The sequence below is a fragment of the Gopherus evgoodei genome, chromosome 1 (genome assembly GCF_007399415.2).
Source record: "Gopherus evgoodei ecotype Sinaloan lineage chromosome 1, rGopEvg1_v1.p, whole genome shotgun sequence".
Taxonomy (NCBI): Eukaryota; Metazoa; Chordata; order Testudines; family Testudinidae; genus Gopherus; species Gopherus evgoodei.
The window spans coordinates 172,123,029-172,142,732 of record NC_044322.1 but is presented as its reverse complement, the minus strand read 5'-3'; the positions used below and the strand labels follow the sequence as shown (position 1 = coordinate 172,142,732).

The 19,704-nt window shown below is 41.5% G+C and overlaps 1 protein-coding gene across 1 annotated transcript in view; it reads left to right on the top strand.

Moving 5' to 3' along the window:
- JAM2 (junctional adhesion molecule 2) overlaps positions 1 to 19,704 on the top strand; it is a 51,929-nt gene that overhangs the window by 18,070 nt on the left and 14,155 nt on the right. The window contains exon 2 of the mRNA XM_030579661.1: positions 13,223 to 13,288. The gene's annotated coding sequence lies outside the window, so the exon portion shown is untranslated. The remainder of the gene's footprint in view (positions 1 to 13,222; positions 13,289 to 19,704) is intronic.

Sequence of the window (19,704 nt, the reverse complement as noted above, 5' to 3'; positions counted from 1 at the left end):
CTGATAGAGTACTGGGGTCCCACGTGAGAGATTCTGCAAATTGGGAGTGAAAACTTTTACCCCTACGCACCCTCCCCCCAGCTGCCCTGTTCGTAAACAGCTTCCTGGGGAAGGGCCATTGTTCAACCATCTACCTCTGCTCCTGACATGAGCCTGTCATAAACTTCATTAAAAATGCAGTGACCCAAGGAGGACTATTCAACATGGCTGGAGCAGCAAAATGGTTATGGATTCTGATTGTTACGGCTTGCACCTAGTGTAATAAAGGTGGGTGTTTTTATGAAAATGGATTTGCTATGGAAACATTTTATTCATGTACAATGGCTCCTTTATTTTTTCCCATGACTGACAGCTGGAAATGTATCATTCGGCATGTCATCGACACCTGAAAGCAGACTTTCGCTGATTAGAAGGAGGAGAAAGAGAACGCGAGAGGACACATTCGCTGAGATAATGAACACCTCCGGGACAGCTAACACAGAGTTGAGAGTGTGGAGGATTTCACTGTCTAAGAAGTTAGACATGGACATGGAGAGCAGCAAAGCTTCCAATGAGCAAGAGCGTGCGGCACAGGATGAGATGCTTTGGCTTATGAGGGACCAAGCAGGCATGTTGAAGCATCTGGTTGAACTGCAGGAACAGAAGCAGGAGGGTAGAGTCCCTCAGCAGATGCCAGCCAGCATCCAGCATCACCTGGACAGTCAGCCAGCATCCAGCATCACCTGGTGCAGAATCACCCTCCTCCAAGCGTTTCCTGAGGTGTGAGTGAAAAGTCCATTATCCCTTTCACTTAATTCATGGGGGGAGGATACAAGGAACAGAAGGTGCCCATTCACAGACCTTTGATGGTCTGGAATGCAGTATTATGTTACACAGCTGAAAATGTTTCCCCCATTCCAACTTTACAACCCCTTTTTCCCTAGGTTACTTTTTTCTCTTCTCCTTCTTTTTACTTATGTTTGTTAAATAAAGTGAATGGATTCAAGAAATAAATGTTTTCTATTGAGTAGAAGTAATGGGCTTGGGTCGGGGGTTGGCTTTACAGGGACAGTGATACAAGGCAGATGAAGGTTTGGGAAAGCACAATGCAGATAAGCAGCTCACATTACTTGACTCATTATTGCCCTGGTGTCTGACTGCTCAAAAATGGCTGCCATGTGATCTGTCTCAACTGCCCACCCCTATGGAAAATTTCCCCCCTTTTCTTCACAGATACTATGGAGCACACAGCAGGCAGCTATAACCATGGGGATGTTCTCTTCACTAAGGTCCAACCTTGTATGTAAACTTCTTCAGCGCCCTTTCAAACGACCAGAAAAAATTCAACCACCATTCTGCACTTGCTGAGCCTATAGTGGAGCTGTTCCTATTGCTGTTCAGATGGCCAGTGTATGGCTTCATGAGCCATGGAAGCAAGGGGTAGGCTGCTTCCCCCAGGATGACTGTAGGCATCTCAACATCATCAATGTTCATTTTGTGGTCTGGATTGCAGCTTTTTGAACAGACCCAAGTTCCTAAAGATGCGCGCATCATGAACCTTTCCCAACCATCCTATGTTGATGTTGGTGAAACGCCCCCTGTGATCTACCAGTGTTTGCAACACCATTGAGAAGTATCCCTTTCGCTTTATGTACTCTTTGGCAAAGTGGTCTGGTGCCAAGATGGGGATATGCATGCCAGCTATCGACCCACCACAATTAGGAAACCCCATTGAGGCAAAACCATCCACTATGTCCTGCATATTTCCCAGATTCACTACCCTTTGTAGCAGAAGTTGTTTAATGGCCCTGGACAATTGGAGGACAGTAGCTCCCACGATTGATTTACCTACTCCAAATTGATTCCCCACTGACCGGTAACTGTCTGACATTGCAAGCTTCCAAATAGCGATTGCCACTTGCTTCTCCACTGTCAGAACAGCTCTGATTTGTGTTGCTGAACTGCAGGGCAGGGAAAAGCTCTGCACAAAGTTCCTGGTAGGTGGCCTTCTGCATTTGAAAGTTCTGCAGCCACTGCTCGTCATACCATACCTGCAAAATGATGCACTGCTTTGTGCACCGATGCAGGCACTGCTAGTGAGTACGCACTCCGTCAAGACATGAGCATAGTGTAGCCACGCAATTAATTCGGAGACTCGAGGTTGAATTAGATAAAGTCAGCTTAATTTTGTAGTGTAGACAAGCCAAAAATTTGGCTTTATAAAGCAACAAAGGGAACATATTAAAGTAAATAACAATAGCTCAGGATATAGCTTCTAAACAAGCTTCTAGTTCCTCTTAATTTTAGTTGGTGAAACATCTGATCTGTTCTTGAATCCCCTTCATGATTGTCAAATGTATTTGTGGTTTTGTAATGTGAACAAAATTGAAACCAATACGTCTTTAATGTAGCCCAGGAATCGGCAACCTTTGGCCCGCAGCCCAACAGAATAAGCCCCCTGGCAGGCTGGGCCAGTTTGTTTACCTGCTGTGTCTGCAGGTTTGGCCGATCACAGTTGTCACTGGCTGCGGTTCGCCACTCCAGGCAAATGGGGACGGCGGGAAGCAGTGGCCAACACATCCCTCAGCTTACGCTGCTTCCTACAGCCCCCATTGGCCTAGAGCAGCGAACTGTGGCCAGTGGGAGCTGCAATCAGCCGAACCTGCGGACGCGGCAGGTAAACAAACCAGCTCAGCCTGCCAGAGTGCTTATCCTAGTGGGCCACGTGCCAAAAGTTACTGATCCCTGATGTAGCCTAACCTTTATTTAATACTAAAGAGACAGATTATCTGCTGGTGAAATCTAACACAATTCCGTTGAAGTAAACAGAGCCGTTTACAACAGCAGAGAATTTAATCCAAGATTTTAGTGCTAAAAAGCTAAAGTATATCATTAAACTCAATGCGCCACCTGAACCTTGGTAGGATACAGTCTTCAAGTGCATCTTTAGAGTGAAATGTTCCATGTACTAAATTATGGAAATGTCTACTTAAAAATTCTTGAATTCCCAAAACACTGAACAGGGCTCTAGTTGTGATGTCTATTGAAGACCTCCTGCTGTTATCTATGAAAATCTGCCATTGATTTACAATGGGAGTATTATATTCAATAAAGTAAGGGTATGTCACAAAGTTAGTGGGAATTTAATGCATAAAAGCCTGTTCGATGCTTTGAAAATTTACCCCCCAGAGTCTGCCATGATTTCTGTTGTTGTTGTTTTGTTTTCAGAACTTTATCACTTAAACATAAACTATTTTACTCTAGATCAAAGTTTTGTATAAAAGATGCCATCTCTGGAGCAATGTAAATATTTTTTTTCCTCATACAGATTTAAAAAATAAAATCTATGCAGTTGGTTAGTTCTGGTACTTGTAAACCTCCGCTGATTGCCAGTGCTGCTGTGATTGATTCTAAATTGACATTTAAATGGAAGATCTCAGTATATTTGGTATATTCAGCAACCATCGCCTAGTTAAAATTTGCTTGCACTGCACAGCTCTGTCTAGTCAGACACTTTTTTGGCATTCTAAGTTGGAACTTGCTCCTCAGTGTGAGAATCTCCTAAAATAAGCCCATACAGATCTAATATGGGTTGGGAGGACCAAGTGGGGGAACAATTGCCATATAATGGGGTGGTGTATTTTTTGTTTGTTAAATAGGCTGGAATAGCTTTCAGAGTGATAAAAAGCAGTACCCTAGGGCGACAGTTCTCAAATTTCATTGCATTGTGACCTCCCTCTGACAAAAAAAATTATTACATGACCCAAGGAGGGTGGACCAAAGACTGAGCCCTGCCTCCCGAGCCCCACCACCCTGTGTGTGTGTGGGGGCGCGCTCAGGGGGAGCCCAAAGCTGAAGCCCAAGGGCTTCTATCCTGGGCCGGGGGCATGTAACCTTAGCCCTGGGCAGTGGGGCTTCGGCTTCAGACTTGCAGGGGCCCAGTGGTTAACACCAGCCTTGGCGACCCCATTAAAATGAGGTCGCGACCCACAGTCTGACAACCCCTGCCCTAGGGGTATTTAACATGTCTTTTGTCCTAGAACCTGAATGCTTCCCCTAGACTCTAAAAGCCTGATCCTATAATGAGATATACATGGGTAGATTTCTGGGCCTGCAGAGCGCCCCACTGACTTCATGTATCTCATTTCAGAATTGAGACAACAATTTTTAAATGGTCTTTAAAATGCCTGTAACAACTACAGACTTCAGGAGTATGTTTCATTTTAAAAATCTACAGCAGTTGAAGCAATAGCATTTGCAACTTTAGGCTTTTATTACACGTACACGCTTTCTGACAACTTAGCTGCTGCTTTGTTTCTATGGAAATGAACTTTGTGCAGAACTGTTAGAATGCTGTAAAGTAGGCCTTTTTTCTTCTTCTTCTTTTTTTTTTTGTGAGGCCCTGTCTCGTTTAAACCATTGCCCCCCATTTTCAGTGGGTTCCTATTTATTACCATGGCAACAGGTTCCATGGCAGAGTTGTCAGAAGACTTGTAAAATCGAGAGCTCTGTGCTACACCTTACAAGATGCAGACCACCCAAAAACTCCTTCACGTCTGCACCACATGTTAATTTTGGAAGGTTACAATATATAATTAAAACAGTTTTGTGGAGAAAAAAGCTTTCATTTTTATGCCGAAAGAAATTGCAGTTCTAATATTTTTTAAACTTCTTTTATTTTCAAATCTAATAATTATATATCATAAAATATACGCATCTCCTAAAATAGTGTTCTTGAAATAACTCACATACTTAATTCAAATAATCCTGTATCGTTTGGATGGCTGAAGTTGCTTGGTCTGTAGATTTGTAAGGTACCCAGGAACATATGTGACAATGCTCCCTGAACTCAAGTGTGGGGCTGGGATAGCTCAGTGATTTGAGCATTGGCCTGCTAAACCCAAAGTTGTAAATTTAATCCTTGAGGAGGCCATTTAGGGAACTGGGGTAAAAATCTGTCCAGTGATGGTGCGTGCACACGTGTACAGAGGCCAATTAAGTAAGAGGAAAAAAACTTTTGAAGTGATAATCAAGATAGTGTTGGTAAGACAACTCCCACCTTTTCATGCTCTCTGTATGTGTGTATATATCTCCACAATATATGTTCCATTCTGTGCATTCGAAGAAGTGGGCTGTAGCTCACGAAAGCTTATGCTCAAATAAATTTGTTAGTCTCTAAGGTGCCACAAATACTCCTGTTCTTTTTGCGGATACAGACTAACATGGCTGTAACTCTGAAACCTATTATTTGTTTGTGATTGGCTGAACAAGAAGTAGGACTGAGTGGACTTGTAGGAGCTGAAGTTTTACATTGTTTTGTTTTTGAGTACAGTTATGTAACAGACAAAATCTACATTTGAAAGTTGCAGTTTCACAACAAAGAGATTGCACTACAGTACTTGTATGAGGTGAATTTAAAAATACTATTTATTTTATTTATCATTTTTACAGTGCAAATATTTGTAAACAAAAATAATATACACTTTGATTTCAGTTACAACACAGAATACAATATATATGAAAATATAGAAAAGCATCCAAAATATTTAATAAATTTCAATTGGTATTCAAGTTAATGGAAATTAATCGATAGCCCTAATTCTAAGCACTACTTTCATGTGATTCATGGCTTTATTAAGCAAATGCTTGATTAGGCCAGTTGTACAGAACACGTGACCTAATCCATCTTTCAAAACTTCTGTCTACAGTGGTCATTTATTTATTTACTTTTTATTATTTATTGTTATTTATTGCTGTGGTAAGTAGTCTGTCCTACTGACTTCTGAAAGCAGATCAGAATAGATGTAAACACAGAGGTACACACCAAACCACTTTTCTGAAAACAAGTATCTTTTTTGTTTGAGGTTATTTTGGAGTATTTCAAAAGGGCTTGCTTTGCAAAATCTGGACAACGTATTTAAAACTAGTGCCCTCCACCCCTTGTTCTTGCAGATATGAGATCCTTTGAATTTCACACCAGAAAAATTACATTTTGACCAGCTCTAGTTTGACAAATGTTAGACCACCATTTCAAACTTGAGTGGTCTGACCTTCAGAGGTTCTGTCCATCCGTGGCTCAGCTGACTTTAGTGGCTCAGTACTTCTGGAAATTAGACTTCTCAGTAGTTGCTAATTTTAGGCAATCAAGTTTGAAGTTTAAATCTGTTTTGTTTAACTTGATAAATAAAAAACTGCCTTAAACTAAACATGAAGACCGCATCAGAAGATTTTGCCAGTACTACAGTTTATACTGAACATCATGGAACACTTGTGAGGGAAAACTTTTTGGCATTATGAGCTCATATTTATTTATTTTTCTGTGTTAACCAAGGCATTAACAACTGAATTCCTTTTCTCTCTCACTTTTTAAAACATGATTTTCCCCTAGGACTAAACGCTCTCTCGGGTCCTCCACTGCAAGTCTGTAGCAACATTAAAATTCCTACTCTTCAGCTTAGTTGCTGCTCAACAAAAACACTTCTCTCTCTCTCTCTCTCTCTCTTTTTAAACACATGACAAGTTGCACAGATGCACTGAGCTATCCATTCTCCTTGTCTAGTCCATTGCTGTGAGCGTGCAGAGTTCTGAAATTGACAAGAATCTGCTCTCTGAAACACTTGGAGAGGAAGATTATTTAATTTTATTTAGATTTAAATAATGAAAAAAGATCCTTATGCAAGGTTAGAGGTGTTCTAACATTAATAATACAGTCAGATCCCAGAAACGTTAAAGTAATCATTTCAAACAGGAACTCAGCCAGCCCAGCTGCCAACAAAAATCTGCTTTCCATGTCTTCATCATTCTGGGAAACATATATCCTCAGTCCTCTTCAGAAACAATCAGCTTTTCAGCTTCATTTATTATCTTTTTAGTCTGAAAAACCCACTCCAAAACTCCATGTTGCAGTGATTCTCCCTCTGCCTGGAGAGAATTGGCCATGGGCTCCAAGTGGAGAGAAGATTAATGCTACATGGGGACTCTTAACTGGCAAAAACAACAACAACAATAACAAAAAACTGATGAGACTTCTCCATTGAAGCATTTGGATAGTGTAGAATTATCCTATCTGTTCACTTATATAGCATCAGTCACCATGGCATCTAAATACTGTCTTGTGATCCGCTTTCAGAGTCTTGTCTGCTTACAGGGATTGAGCAAGCAGGAAGAATAGAGGATTAGCCCATTGTTTGTGGCTCTGGCCCTTGGGCAAGGGGGAAAACAGTGTCTTGGATATGATAGGTTACCCAGCTGAGGAACTGGAATTTTAACGCAATTATAGCAGCTGTCTTGAAAGGCAGATGGTCACAGCAGGCCAAAACAGAAATGCTGGCTCTTGGCAACCTCAACTCCTGACTTTGTGTTGAGGGAGGAAGGGGGTTCCCTCTTAACATAACTTTTTCTCCTAGGATGAGGATTTTCTGAAAAACACTAGACACAGGGCTCTAAAAAACTTACTGGACACCTACTAGCCAAGAGGCCAATTTAAGAAGAATAAGAAAGATTTAAGAAAGCCATCCCACCTGCAAGGCGCATTAATCGATGTGCTAGTGAGAAGTCTTGCCCACTGTGCTAACTTCCTGCTGACAGAATTGGGAGGATGCTGAGATTTCTCCATGATGTTGACCCTGCTTCTTTTTAATTAAGTATTGGACAAATTTGAACACCTCCCCACATCTCTCTGGTTCTTCCCTTCCCTCCCAAGTCTGCTTCAGAGTGGTCTTCACTCCTCCCTCTGTTTGATTTCTCCACCACCCTAAACTTCTGCCAGCCCTTGCTTGAGGGATCCTCCCACCTATATGATTACAATAAGTCTGCTGCTACTCCTCACATCTGTCTCAAGTATAGTGACATGGAAATTGACATATTTCTTGTCACTTTCACAGATGCCACATGATCCTTCAAAAGTTATCCCATTACAGATACTCAATTCAAAGGCATTTGTCTATGACCTCACTTGGCTTGGCCAACACCACCAGGATTTGCATACATATCCAATTCCCCTTGCTGATAAATATACAGCTCCAACAGTTTTAGTGTCTGAGTCTTGAAAGGATCAACTCTTAATTCAGTTTCAGGCTATCTTGAGGCTTCCAATTCCTTAAATTTCTAATTCTTGCAGCAGTTATTTTCAGCATCAGATCCTGAACGTTTTAATACCTGTATGCAAATAAATGGCTGCTGAACAGTTTTTATTTCCTTTTCTCTGTTTATACTCTATGCCAGTATCAAATTTCATAGAACATAGTTCACTTCAATATTCAAGTTTTATAAACTTTCAAGAGTGGAAAAAATTGAAACTCATACCGTTTTTGGTTAGCAAGTCTAAAACTAATACCACATACCATAAAGTGAACCATGGGCTGGGTCTCATCTTCTTGACTTGAATAAACTCTTGTACCTTGCAAAAAAGTATCAGTATGTTTCCTTATTCCTATTTGTGGCTAGGAATATGTAGTTGCCTTCTGTGACTTGAGTATGCTCTGTTTATGTAGTCTCACTGACTTTTGGTGACTTTTTTAGTCTTTCCTTTCTTTCTAATTAGTTTCCTCATATTTATTTAATTCCCTTTCCTAACGTTTGGTGCCACCATATCATGTTTGTGCTAAGATCCATCCCACTGGGATATTGAACTTAATTATATTATGGTTACTAAACTACAGTTACTTCAGACTAAGTTTTAATATATCCATCACAGTATAGTCTAGGGAACAGTTCAAATAAGATTCACAGCAAATGCTGCCCAAAATGGGATTGACACCTTATGGCCTTCCCTTTTGTTAACTTTGGTGTCAATAGAATGTAGTGGCTGTCCTGTTAATTCTGTGCTTGGGAAGGTTTGAGCACAGAACTGTCTTTTGTACAGCTTAAATGTGGCAGGGCTTATCCTGATCTGTGGTGGCAAGGAGTTAAACAGTCTCAGCTGTGTGTGATGGGACAAGAAACTGTCCCTGACAATTTAACTCGGGGCACATGGAGTTTTAGCTCACTTCATACATGCCCCAGATATGCTATTTTCACACCCACATTTGGGGGTTTATTGCAGGCAACTCTCATTCAGGACAGCTGAATTCCTAAACCTACAATATACTTAAATACTTAACCTTTGTTATAAGCAACATGTGGTCTGGAACTTAGCAAAACAAATATCACATGACTGTTTTCTTTTATATCGTAACAATGTTTTGATTCTATTCCCATCTAGTTTCCTGCAATCATATCAAAGGAAATGCAGTTTGATAGTACCTAATGTGCTTTACTTTAGCATTCAAATTACCTAAGGAAATTTCCTGTTGCAGTAGAGTATTTCTAATGGCAAACGTGTGACCTTTGTAGAATTGGCTGTAAACAAGTGAAGTTCAGGTTGCTGCAATATGAAAACTGTTTTCCATATAGATATATATAAAACATATGGTGGGAGAGATTAGTTGACAAGAGCCAGTTATCCTGCCATGTAGTATCTTTCCACTACTCTTCTTTAGTTGTAGGTTAAAGGGTCCAAAATTATCAACATTTTGAATTTTGAGTAGCTGCCAACAACATCTTGTTCCTCAAGTGACTATTTAGGGAATTTGTTATCATAACTTTAGAGATGTCTTTTTGTTTGGCTAATTGATCAAAATCATTGTGTCTTCTTGTTGTTAACCAGCCATATGTCTGTGCCATCTTTCTCCTACTTAAATTCCCATTGAACGTGTACAAAAGACCTTTCAGGGAAGAAAAGAGATTATGTCATATGTGCTGATCATAATGTATTGCTCACTCACATCTTCCTGCACTTTTTAATTGTCTAACTTCCTCAGTGTATTAGGGAGAATATGCAGTTCTCCTGCAAAAGCAGTTTCCTGATAAGAGTTCACTCTGTAAAATGTAATTGATATCATGACATTGTCCACAGTGTGAATCAAGGAAGGTACCATATTTGTATGTCTTCACCTGTTAAATGTAGTCTTTCTTATCGTGGTTCTACTTACATTTCTTAGTATCTAGGTTTTTAGAATTATACTATTTATGAGAACTGGAAAGGGGGAAGAAATAGACCTTTTTTTTTTATTCCTCCTTTGAAAAAAAACATATTTTCAAGTTTCTAGGAAAATGCATTTAATATGGCTGTGAGTCACATGCATTTGAGTTGATGACTGTATTGGAAATAATGCTCTTTCTAGTTATATTTTATAAACACTCTACCCAATCATTTGGAACACATCTATGATTCCGAAAGATGTTTGCTAACCAACTAAAAACAAACATTAACCAGAGCCAAAGGGTTTGAATAAAACACTGTTGTTTGTTGTTTTTCCTCTCTAGAAATGTGAAGCAAGAGGTTATTTCAAGGGAAAATATGTAATGTTTGTGAACAGAAATTATAACAACAGTATATTATAGCTGAAAAATAGCTGAGACTGGAAAAACACAGAGATATTTGGAGATATCCCCTCCCCTTTGTGTTCTTCCCCATCCTAGAAGTATTAACATTAATTAAATGAGGGGGAAAGATATGATTCAGGTGGAAGTAAAATTACAAATTATATTTAAAAATGTAAATGGGTAGCAGGGATCAACAGACATAAAAGGAAATAAGGGGAAAAATGGAATAAGCATGAAGGAAAGCTTTAGAAGGTTTGAAAGAAAACAGAGAGAGGCTCAGTACCTCTGCTGGAGTAATAGTTACCCAGAAAAAAATAATGTTGTAAGATGGTGGTGGTTGATGTTTAAAGACAGTTAATGTTTCCTTGATCTTAAGAAAAATAATAATCCAAGTGCTCTTTGTTTGGGAGGGAACTGTGCTCACTACTTCAGTATTTTAATATAACTTAATTCAAGTAGAGTTTATTTAGCACAGTGGTGAATCCACATCCGAGGTTTCCTTGCCCATGAGCTGCTATCCAAGTGCTATAAACTTGTTCACAGAGTCATACTAAAAACAAAACTTATATTTCAAGCAAAGGTGGTAATGTTTTTTGGCCACTGTCAATGTGGTAGAAAAACATGAGTAAAGTTTTCAAAAGCACATAAGACTCATTGTCAAAAGTGACCAGCATTTAGGCATCTATGTCATCTCAGTATTTTTTGAAGATTTCACCCCATGTCTGCATAATACAAACAACTGTAGTTATAATAACTCTGCCTTAAACCACAATCACATTTAAGTGTTGTTTAAATAGGTTTGTTAATAGGCATGGTCTGGCCAGGATGACTATTATAAATTATACGTACTGCAGTAAGGCCTCCAGTCAGGGATCAGGGCCCCATTTTTCTAGCCACTGTACGCACATGTGTGCATGCACACTCTCACTCTCTGCAGACAGCCCCTGCCCCAAACAGCATGATGAACCCAAACCATGTTGTAACCATTTAGGCCACAACCATATTTACACTGTGCTTGAGTACAGTATTTAAATTAAGTTGCTTTATATGTGTAGATGGGATTAAAGAGAAGCCTATAATGAGAAATCCGGTAAGGGAGGTGAGAACTAGGGGATCTGAAATAGAATGGGTCCAGGATGCACAGATGAGGAAGTTGCGGCGAAGTATAGCTTGTTAGAAACACATCCAGCTTCATTTGGAAATCCACTGTTGGTTAATGCAGGTGCCCCAATAGGAAATACTACATAATAAGAGGCACATTCTGTACCAGCTGTAACTTCTGGATGGTCTCCATGTGTAAACCCAGGTGGAGCACACTAGGGATCCACCTTGATGTGACAAAGGCAAGTGTGAGGATGGCATAAGTCCTGCACTTCTAAGGGCCCAGTCCCCTCCTCCATCTTACCTGTCACCCCTCCCCCTGTGCACACACACATGCACTGCTGATCTGTTAGCAAAAGCATCACCCTCAATTCCTTGTCTATGCTTCCATCTGACACTGGTGCTAGATGGCTGCTGCATATATAGAATTCCCTAAATACCTTCCCGTCATCACCCCTATTTGGGATGTTGAGCTTCAGCACACTTCTTGTTTCTGAGGAAGTGAGTTATTTGATGTCCTGAAGCTTCAAAAAAGTGAGATATGGAGGCTGGAGGTAACCACAGCTGAAATGGAGATCACGAGGCACCTACAGAAAAATAAACTGCAAACCCCTTTATTAGAGTAACAGCCAATACAGTTAATAGGAGGCTGGGATGCTCTCTCCAGGGGAATTATACCATTCCAGAATAGAACAAGATGGTGATATCGTCAACATTTTTGTAAGAAGTATTGTCCACATGGGCAAACCTGGTTTTGTGGGATTAGATTAGGAGTAATTGTACATTGAGATTTTATGTCATGTGATTGTGGGTGCAGCCACAAAAGTGATGGTTACTGTGTTTTAGGGTATGTCTATGTTACAGCTACTACGGTGGCACAGCTGCGGTGCTGCAACGCTGTAGTGTAAATGCTTCTTACATTGACAGGTTTTCTCCATCAATGTAGTTAATCCACCTCTCTGAGAGGTGATAGCTAGGTTGACAGAATAATCCCTCCTATGACCTAGCTGTGTCTACACTAGGGATCAGGTCAACCCAACTCTGTCACTCAGAAGGTGAAATTTTTCATAGCCCTGAGCAACAAAGCTAGGTTGATCTAATTTTCAAATGTAGACCAGGCCTTCATGACTGATCTATTAAAGTTGCAGAGAGAATAGGAGAGGTCTAAGAAGAAAGGGAATGTATGAGAAAATGGAGATGCTCACTGTTGAGATGTGGGGAGGGAAAAGATGAGAACTCTTTATTCAGGTAACTTTTAACACCCATGCACTAACAGGTATAATCTAGCAGTAGATGTGTGTGTTCAGGGGCAGCTGTGATTACAGCAGAGGGAATACACTTGCAGATTAATGCAAGTTCTCCACCTATTGAAAATAGCAGATTTTGAAGGAAAATGTACAGATGCATGTTTAAAAGCTTATTCTTGTCCTGGTTATATAATAATATCCAGCTCTTCTGTCACGCTTCTCATCAGTAGCTCTCTGAGCTGTTTATAAATGAGGTCAGTATCTTTATCCCCATTTTACAGATGGGGAAACTACAGCACAGAATGTTAAAGTGACTTACTCAGGGTCACCCAGTTGGCTGATAGCTAAGCCAGGAATAGAGCCCGGGTCTCCCAAGTCCCAATCATGTCCAATCACCAAAGAGCCTCATTTAGCATATGGAGGTTTATAGCTAAGCTTGGGAGCACTGTTCTCTGAAATTGGCTGAAGCATGTGTGCAATGGAAATATCTGTTGTCTGAATTAGTTTGTTTTTGTTTTTCCCTCTTGCAGATCATAAAGCATATGGAATCTCTGTCAAAACGGACAATCAGCATGTTACAGCAAAGGAGTTTCAGGGTACAGTATGTGCATGGGCATCACTGCATTTATATATAAATATATAATATATATAACACAAGAAACTGTTTAAAGAACATTATTAGGGTTCCAAAGTCAAGCACTCAAAAGTGAGGAAATTAAAGTTGTGTTCAATCTTAATTCATCCCCATTGTGTGTATGCATTATGATATAGCATTTAATTACATGATCACATGCTATTCTGCCCAGAACCCCTGCCAGCTTCCGTGCACAGGATGAAGAGTGCTCAATTAATGAACAGCTTGCTCCTGGTTGCCCTATGTGGCCCTATGCCTTACTGACTATTCATTGTTTAAATCCTGCTCTGAAGACATAATTATAAATTTCCTCGTGGTCTGTTCAGTGGCACGCATCATTATTTTATCTGAATACTTCAAACACTAACTAATTTATTCTCTCAACACCCGGTGACATGAGAAGTGGTTATTTATCCCCATTTTATAGACTGAGAACTGAGGCACAAAGAGAGGAGGGTCAAAAGTATCCACTAATTTTAGGGGCCTAAATGAGACATATAGGACCTGATTTTTCAGAATATTTAGTACCATATAGAACTTTATATGTTCGAAGTGCAACTCCTATTGACGTGCAATGGTCGGTACTCAGCACTTCTGCAATTGAGTCCCCAGGGTCTCAAGTCCAGCACCCAGAAAATGAGGAACAGGCAGTTGGTGACCATCTGTGAAAAGTTTGGTTTAAGTGACTAGTCCAATATCACACAAATTGTGGCAGAGGCAGTGATAGAATCCAGTTCTCCTGGACAGCATTCAACTGTTTTAACCATGAGACCTTATCTTCTGTTCCTGCAGTCCCCTGCATCATCCACAACAAACCTTCCAACATCTGCTACAAATGAGGCAAGGGTCTTACAGACAATAGCCTCCTTCACTACATGTCATTGATTCATCCTCAGAGCAGGTCCATTCTGTTCACTGAATGAGTCAGGGGTCCTTTGAAAAAAAAGTCATCCTTTAATTTATATGCACAAAAGGGGACCGAATTAAGGCACCTTACTTGTGTCATTTCCTAACATTTGAGTGCTTGATTTTGCAACCTAAATGTTCCTTTAACATAGTTTGGTTTGGCTTTCTAATTTCCTAGGTCTTTTTTTAAAAAAATTCCAGTAGGGTCAGGTTAGTGGGTGACACTTATATTGGTATGTAGTTCCATGTATTTGGGGGTTATGTTAGTCTTAATTCCATGTGTTGAGTTTATTTTGTTTTTTTTTTTATTTGTTGCATAAACTATCCCAGCTGCCCTTTTGCCTACTGATTCCTTGTTTGCAAGTTTCATGTAGGATTCATGGCAGAATTGGATCTTCTGAAGGGACTTGAATAAGAGGGCAATGGTCTGGTGTAGTAGTAGCTTGGGAAGGTGACCCATGTGTAGGGAGTCACATAAAGCATAAAGACAGTTAGGGGAGAATCGGAAGAACAGGGCAACAAGACTGGCATCATTTGACAGAGTGGAGGGAGCAAAGGAGCGGCGGGGGAGGGAGAGACAAGATTTGGTAATAAGGAAGAGCAGCATTCTATAGGAACTTGAAGGTAGTGACAGGAAGTGTGAACTTAGTGAGGAGAGAGGCACCAGTGAAGCACTCAAAAGGATTGGTGATGTGTACAGATTGTCCAGTTCAGAAGGTGATCCTAGTAGCTGTATTTTGCATTTTTCTGGAAGGGGACGACATGAGTGTAGGCAAATAAATAAACAGGCTGATGGAAATGCAGTAATGTCAGAGGTGGTCCCTCTGAGGCAGGGTTGAACTATATTGGTGAGGAAAGCTTGTATTTCCAGTATCTCTGCAAACTCATTCTGTAGATGAAAAAAGACTTTGATCTCTAGGGTTGTCAACCTGGCACCTCTCACAAACAATAATGTCACTTCTTAAAAAATGAACGCAGAAAAATATTAAATAAGATTTCAGAGCTCAGAAAGGATGAGAGAATGGGAACAGTTGGCTACCATGGCTATTGGGCCTTCTTTATGAAGGCTTGGCTGATTTTTGTCTCATTGTATGGCTCACTCCCTACTCTTCTTTCCTGCAGTGCACATGCTAGTGGAGGACTTGTTTGTTAATATTTAGCATAGGCAGTTTCTGATCACACCCATACTCTTACCTAACAGCAAAGCAGGAACGCTAGAGCCCACTCAGATGTCTATTATGTGCAGCTGATTTGAACTGCGCTCCAGAGGACCAGGTCAGGAAGTAAGCTATGACAGTAATTCAGTGGGGTAGAGATGTATGCACATTGGGCATAGGCACACTACTCCCTCACCACTGTTCACAGCTGATGAGTTGCTCCAATGACTGGTAACTCTTTTATATTTCCTCTTTTTGCTTCATTTTCAACCTACTGTTCTCTTTTTCCTGTCTTATGTGTCTGTTTTCCACCTGCTCTGTCCCTGGGTTGTGTCTGTATCCCATCTCTTAGCACATTCCCTCTAATTCCTATATCTCTATCCCTTTTCTCTCTGCTCTCCTGACTTTGGTTGGTTTTGTCTTGTGCTTACTATGGAGAGCCAAGGAACCATAATTTGGCATCCTCTCTGCTGTACTCCTACTCAGCAGCATTTCCCTTAGCAGCATCAGTGCCAGAATAAAATGGAAACTGAGACGTGTGCCAGCTTTATCAAGCTGCATCCTGTGGAAAGGAGCTACTCTGAAAGGGTGTGAAGTGCTACTGTGCAGGCATCTATAATACTAACAGTGAATTTCATAAGATCCTTCCACCTGCAAGATTTAAATGCATGGCAAAAACCATGCAGGGGCTCAGCTCTCTTCCCTTCAATCTCCAAGCCCCGCATCAGTGTTTGAACACTATGTCCTGGTCTACACTACAAGTTTAGATTGAATTTAGCAGTGTTAGATCGATTTAACCCTGCACCCATCCACACGACAAAGCCATTTTTGTCGACTTAAAGGGCTCTTAAAATCGATTTCTATACTCCTCCCCAACAAGGGGATTAGCGCTGAAATCAACCCTGCTGGTCGAATTTGAGGTAGCGTGGACACAATTCAATGGTATTGGCCTCCGGGAGCTATCCCAGAGTGCTCCATTGTGACTGCTGTGGACAGCACTCTCAACTTAGATGCACTGGCCAAGTAGACAGGCAGCAGTGCCATGTGAAACTTAAGGAGCTCAGGCAAGCCTACCAAAGAACCAGAGAGGCAAACAGCTGCTCCAGTTCAGAGCCCTAGACCTGCTGCATCTGTGATGAGCTGCATGCCATTCTAGGAGGTGCCCCTTCTACCCACCCCTGTGCTTCCCTCCTCCTCCACCTCTCCCAGGCTACCTTGGCAGTTATCCCCCCATTTGTGTGATGAATTAATAAAGAATGCATGAATTTGAAACAATAATGTCTTTATTGCCTCTGCAAGCAGAGATCAAAGGGGGGCGGGGAAGGCGGTTGGCGTACAGGGAAGTAGAGTGAACCAAGGGGGCAGGTTTTCATCAAGGAGAAACAAACAGAACTTTCACACTGTAGCTTGTCCAGTCATGAAACTGGTTTTCAAAGCTTCTCTGATGCACAGCGTGCCCTGCTTTGCTCTTCTAACTGCGCTGGTGTCTGGCTGTGCATAATCAGCGGCCAGGTGATTTGCCTCAACTTCCCATCCCACCATAAATGTCTCCCCCTTACTCTCTCAGATATTGTGGAGCACACAGCAAGCAGCAGTAACAATGGGAATATTGGTTTTGCTGAGGTCTAACCGAGTCCATAAACTCGCCAACGAGCTTTTAAATGTCCAAAGGCACATTCTACCACCATTCTGCACTTGCGCTCAGCCTGTAGTTGAACTGCTTCATGAGCCATGGGAGCAAAGGGTAGGCTGGGGTAGGTGCGACTGTGTGTTGTTGCTGATTGGGAGAGCAGCCTTAGGCAGAAGCCTCCAGCTGGCATGATATTCCAGGCAGGACTGAATCTCCATTAGACGAAACTTAAAGAAGAGAATGACCTGGAGTCATTCCCATTTTTGTCCAGGTGCCTCCAACCGACCTCACTGAGGTCAGCCAGGAGCACCCACGGGACAGTGACGACGGTTAGCAGTCATATTGCACCATCTCCTGTAGGCAAGGCAAGGGGATGCTGCTGTGTAGCACTGCAGTGTCGTGTCTGCCAACAGCACCTAGGAGACATACAGTGACAGTGAGCTGAGTGGGCTGCATGCTTGCCGTGGTATGTCGTCTGCATGGGTAACCCAGGAAAAAAGGCGAGAAACCATTTTTTGCCATTGCTTTCATGGAGGGAGGGAGGGGGGCCTGAAGACATGTACCCAGAACCACCTGCGACAGTGTTTTTGCCCCATCCGGCATTGGGAGCTCAACCCAGAATTCCAGTGGGCAGAGGAGACTGCGGGAACTGTGGGATAGCTACCACAGTGCAACACTCCAAAAGTCGATGCTAACCTTGGTACTGTGGATGCACACCGCCGAATTAATCCACTTAGTGGGGACACACACAATCTAAAAAATCGACTTCTGTTAAATCGACCTAATTTTGTAGTGTAGACATATCCTAAGCGTGTGTAGCTTTGCATTTGTGTTGTATTAATGAAGTCATGGAGGTGGAAAGCAATGGATATTTCAATATATGCCCAAGTGTTTGAGGCTGAGAATAAGGAATATGAAGAAATTAATTTTCAAATCTAACTCTACATCAGTCATGTATTACCAAATTTGAAATAAGTTTATCTTGGTAATTTAACTTTAATTACCATTTCTAAATGTAGGTGAATGGATTTTCCTACCTTCCACTTAGCAGTCAAACACAGCCAAAACATATTTTAGTGACTTTTCCTTCATGTAATGAGTTGCATACTAGTAATCAGTTTTCCATTCGCCCTTCTTTGTGCTTACCCAACCTTGTTTTCCCCCTTGACCATTCATTTTTCTCACCCAATTCTCTCACCTTCCCACCAATTGTCTTTTCTCTCTCTTCCTTAGAGTTCTGTGTTCTTAGTTCAGCCTCTCCTTAAAAATACCTTGAATAGAATTCTTCTACCTCTCCATCTTGATACTCTCTCTCTCCTCCTCCTTTGTCCAGTCTTTCTCCTCACTGCATCCCACTCCTTTTAGTCTCCCCACTCCTCACGCTATATAGCAGCGCCTCTCTTCCTGGTTTATTTGGGCATAAGCTTTCGTGGGTACCCACGAAAGCTTATGCCCAAATAAACCTGTTAGTCTTTAAGGTGCCACTGGACTCCTCGTTTTTGTGGATACAGACTAACACGGCTACCCCCTGATACTCTCTTCCTGGTGATTGTCCTCCCCTGTTGCTGAGTACAATGAAGTTAGGGAACTGAGGTTGAGGGGATCTGCACCACACTTTCTCCCCTCCATATAACCCTTCCCACCCCAGCAGGAGAGGAGGAGGAGGAGGAAGTGATTACATCCTGTGAACTAAGCACTGGGCTTCCTCTGTTCTCTCCCTCCTCACAGGCAAGAGTCAGAGTGACCTCAATATTGCCCCTCTGCATTTTCTCCTTCCCTCTCCCAGCTCTGAAATGAAAGAGTCTGGGCAGTAGAGAGAGAGAGACAATGCAAGTCTCATCCCCAGAGTGTAGGTGAATTATAGGCTTGCAACACTGAAACTCAACTGCCTTCACTTCAGTTAGATGCAAATAAAGTTAGGCACTCCTGGGCTCAGACAGCAATCGCAAAGGCCAGCAGTAAAAAACCAACAGCGTAGGTGGGAATTGACTAATGTTAGAAAGGCAACAAAACAAAAACAAAAGGGAAAGGAAACTTCAATAAATCTTAAAGTACAGGAAGGCCACCGCCTATCCCACTCCACCTGCAGTCAGGAACTTCTGACTTCCTCAGCTAAGTACAGAACACACATTTTGTAAAGCATTGTGTATTTGTCTTTGGAACAGGATGCCCTCCTGTCACTGGATTTTTCTTTAAAGTTGGATTGCTTCTTTAATATCTTGTCTCATTTTGTGTGTGATCTTATTGCTCATGACAAATGCCAGACTGGTAGCATTGGAGCTCTGAAGCCTCGGCTCTGGTCTGGAAGGACAAATAGTAGGGGTGAATAAGTAACTCTGTCTCCATCATTTACTCAATCCTTAGTTTCCTCGGCTGAGATTGGTAACAAGAGTGTAAATTAAAGCAGGCTGTTGTGAAAGCAGGCTGTTGTGTATGCTTTTGAGATGTGGACACTTGTTCACTGGAAATCGGATACACCCCGTCAAAGGTACAAAAGTCTTTGGTCCCTATTAATATGATCTGTATATGAAGGGCTCAGCATATAGGTGAAAGGCTCTGTATTGCATTGCCAGCCTCCTAAGCCATCTGCTCTACCCCTTCCCCTTGAAAAAAAAATTAAAGATTGAGGCTTTCCACTGGAGATTTTAAACTATAGAAAGATTGGAGGTAGTCAAAGATTTTTCA